The 3,881-nt window shown below is 40.3% G+C and overlaps 1 long non-coding RNA gene across 1 annotated transcript; it reads right to left on the minus strand.

The window, feature by feature from the left end:
• Nucleotides 1–319: 319 nt before the first annotated feature.
• LOC116041900 lies at nt 320–2,078 on the minus strand. Its single transcript, XR_004103043.2, has 4 exons — nt 1,619–2,078; nt 1,244–1,390; nt 500–626; nt 320–403 (listed from the first exon to the last, which is right to left on the minus strand). It is a non-coding gene; the product is annotated as an uncharacterized LOC116041900 (long non-coding RNA).
• Nucleotides 2,079–3,881: the final 1,803 nt, after the last annotated feature.

Below are 3,881 nucleotides of genomic sequence, written 5' to 3' on the forward strand. Positions count from 1 at the left end.
CAGATGATTTTAGACCAGAGCTACAAGTAACAAGAGTTATTCCATTTTTTCCACAAAAACTACACATGACGTGAAGATGAAGAATTGCTCTATCAAGGCCAACAGGTCTGACTCTTGCAGCGCTGTACTCAAGTGGGCTTTGATACCACCATAGTTCAACTTAGGAGAGATGATGGGCATACAGAAAAGTTAACAGATCTTGCGTTAAAAACATCACCCAATAATAAAACAATTTAAATATTTACATTCTGGCAAAAAAGTAACGTTTAAGAGTCCCAGAGAAGTGGGGAGTAAATAGGATAGACTTAGTTTCAAAGTACTTACATAGCCAAACTTGCTCCTAGGATCAGCCAGGTATGGAAACAAGGTAGTGATGCCCTTTGCATAGTCCTCTTTAACATACCTCGAAGGACAAAAAGACAGGTGTTGTTACTTGTAATGCCCTTTAAATCTATATTTTTTTTGGTGTGTAGGTATATGACAACATGCCCGTGCTCACTTGTCATATGAGCAACCAATATCTTGACCATATCGCGTCTTCTGCTATCTGTTAGGCTTTTTGTCCAGGCATACTCATTCAAGATCCTCTCTCCTCCAGGTTTGTTCTTGAGAACGTCTTCGATCATCTTAGTGGGAATAAAAAATAAATAAATAAAAAAAAATAAAAATAAAAAAATGATGTTGGGTGTTCTGGAGCGTTTAAAACGGTACTAAAATATCAAGTATTTGTATCACTCTGAATGGACATGGGGAAATCTGCAGAGCCCTCCTGACGTAGACGAGCATCCTCAGCTCTCTTTCTTGTATCAGGACTTTGCTGCAATATAATATATAAATAATATAAACAATATAATGGTGTCATCAGAGTCCTTCTCATTGTCTCCACTCGAGCTTGCAAAGGAACTGCTTGCAGGGGAGCTCAACAAATCTAAAAAACATATTAACATTTAACTGGTGTGATTAACACTATAACAATTTAACACCATAACATAATTTAACATGGAAACATTACATTACTAGGACTTAGTTAATGACAAAGCTGAATGCAAATATTTCACATTAGATTTGATTACATCCATTAATGTTACAGAAAGGATGAAACAGGTGAGCAAAGAAAACAAAAGAACTTCAAAATAGGAAACAATTTAGCAGATGTATCTGCTTGTCCCCCATATTCAGAACATATTAGGCTAGGCAGGACTGTGTGGATCAATATGAGGCTCTAAGCCAATAAGCAACTCACCATCAAGATTTGGGCCTTGGGGTAAACAAATATCGAGCACACCAAGGTCTTGTTTCATTAGAAGAAACTCAAACACCTCGTCAACTTCAGTCTGCGATTCATCATAGACCTTTAAGTCCAAGGTGGGAATGTCAAATTTCTTGGCAACTGTGAAGACAAAATAGCGTTGCACAAGCTTGTTATTAAATCTGTTGTGTATTTGTAGAGAAAAAAAAAATAAGACAGAAATCATAGGTCCTCTTTATTTGAAGATCTTAACCCCAATACTGACTAGGAAAGGCATGCAGGGAAAAGCACCTTTCAGTTGTGCAAAGAATAAACTGACCCAGGTTGTTCCAAAGGTTACTGTGCGAAATTAGTAACATTTTTACTCACCGCAATCCAAAAAGGATTTGAAGGTCAGTTGCCCCTCAAAACAAATGTACTTCTGGTGATCTCTGTACTTCACTCGTAGAGCCTGCATCCTTGATGAAAAGAAAAACGTTTTCAAATGAACAATTAATAATACCATAGTATGCAAACATCAAACAGATATGCATGGAGTAATGTTATACCTCCACTGTAATGAACTATTATAACAAAGGAACATTTCAAACAACAAAAATAGGACTGCAATAGGAGGACTGTTACAATTAGTTGAACCTTAGCTACGTTTGTCAATGTAAACGCCAATTGCTTCCGTTATCCCGTTTTCAAAGCATAAAGTGCTAATGTCAAGCCCGGCTAAAGTTAGTTTTAGCAGTCAACCCAGTGCAGTGCTCTGTTCAGAGTAAAACACACGTGTTGCATGACGAAACTTCACCCTTAAACGTAGACTGTTGCATGTGTTGAATCAACCTAACTTCTGAAAATACTGTCCGATTCTGTTCCGAGTAAAACATGCATATTGCATTACCAAACTGTGCCTAATGGTTAACGTAGACTATGTTAACGTTAATGTGTTAGCTAAATCAAGCAAACTTGAAAAAAAACTGTCGACTCTTGTTCAGAGTAAAACACACGTGTTGCATGACTAATCTTCACCTAAAAACGGTCCGCATAACAGAAAAACCAAGACCGTTACATCAATCAAACTTCTAAAAACTGTCCGACTCTGTTCAGAGTAAAACACAGTGTTGCATGACCAAACTTTACTAAAAAAAAGTGTACGATTAACGGTAAACTAAGATTCTATTTCGAGTAAAACTTGTGTTGTATCAACCAAATTTCACCTCCCTTAACTGTAAACTAAGGCTCTCTTTAAAGAGTAAAACGTGTTTTAACGTTACCTGCTGTCACAAGTCTGCTAGCTACTGCTGCTAATAGCTAATAACTACTAACGTTACTGCTCTGTAGAGAACGTAATACCAACGTTGCACCGATTCACTTCACATTAATACTGCCCATAAACCGCCGATAGTAGCTATCGCTAGCTAGTGTAATGTTATTAAAAAGCTAACGTTAGCATCTGACTAATGTCGAACAGTTCAGTAAGCTAGCTAGCCTAACATTACACCGCAATGCTAATGTTGCTCAACAATATTACCTTACGCACATTAAGTTAACCAATAATAATAATAAACGTAGAGTTACCTGGCATACCAAAATGAAGTTAGGAAAAGGTCTTTTGTGAATCTCTTCTGTTCTGCAAGTTCCTCAGCTCAGTCCGCTCTTTCCAAGTACGCGAAAGACTGTAATGGCGGCAGAATCGAAACTTAAGCAACGTTAGTGGGTGTGGTCATGCTGTATTACTCCAATAGAATTTATTCTGTATCTTTGCTCTCACTCTAGTGGCTGCAGGTTATATTTACACTCCAAAATGATTCAATATTATTCCCTTAGAGGAAAATAACAGTTACTCTGGAAAAAATACTCTCCAGTTTTTCCTGTGTATGGAGGGGTTATTATTTAAACAGGTTACATCACGGATGATGTGTGAAAGAACGATCATTTCTGCAAGATACCACTCCATATTCCTTGCCTAAACTGCAGAGGACCACAACTAATATTAAAATAATACCAGGCAGAGAGAGACAGAGACCCTGATAAACAACAGTAGGAAGTGATTTGGTACCGATTGAGAGGAAGGTAGGACACGTGTATGTGCCGTGTCTGTCTGCGGCCATTCTTCTAACACTCCATACCTGGGGCTCCTGTGGTGTGTGTGTGTATTTGGGAGGGGAGGGGTGTGTGTGTGTGTGTTTGGGGGGGAGGGGTGAGTGTGTGTGTGTAGGTGTGTGTCTGTGTGTGTGTGTGTGTGTGTGTGTGTGTCTGTCTGTCTGTGTGTAGGTGTGTGTGTGTGTCTGTGTGTGTGTCTGTGTGTGTGTGTGAGGGGGGGGTGTCTGTGTGTGTCTGTCTGTGTGTAGGTGTATGTGTTTCAGTGTGTGTGTCTGTGTGTGTGTGTCTGTGTGGGGGTGTGTGTGTGTGTGGGAGGGGGGTGTCTGTGTGTGGGGTGTGTGTGTGTGTGTGTGTGTGTGTGTGTGTCTGTGTGGTGTGTGTGTGTTTCTGTGTGTGTGTGTCTGTGTGTGGGAGGGGGGGTGTGTGTGTGGGGGTGTGTGTGTGTGGGAGGGGGGGTGTGGGGGGGGTGTCTGTGTGTGTCTGTGTGGGGTGTGTGTGTGTCTGTGTGGGGGGTGTGTGTGTGCGTGTGTGTGTGTCTGTG

Source organism: Sander lucioperca, chromosome 14 (assembly GCF_008315115.2).
Source record: "Sander lucioperca isolate FBNREF2018 chromosome 14, SLUC_FBN_1.2, whole genome shotgun sequence".
In the NCBI taxonomy this organism is placed as follows: Eukaryota; Metazoa; Chordata; class Actinopteri; order Perciformes; family Percidae; genus Sander; species Sander lucioperca.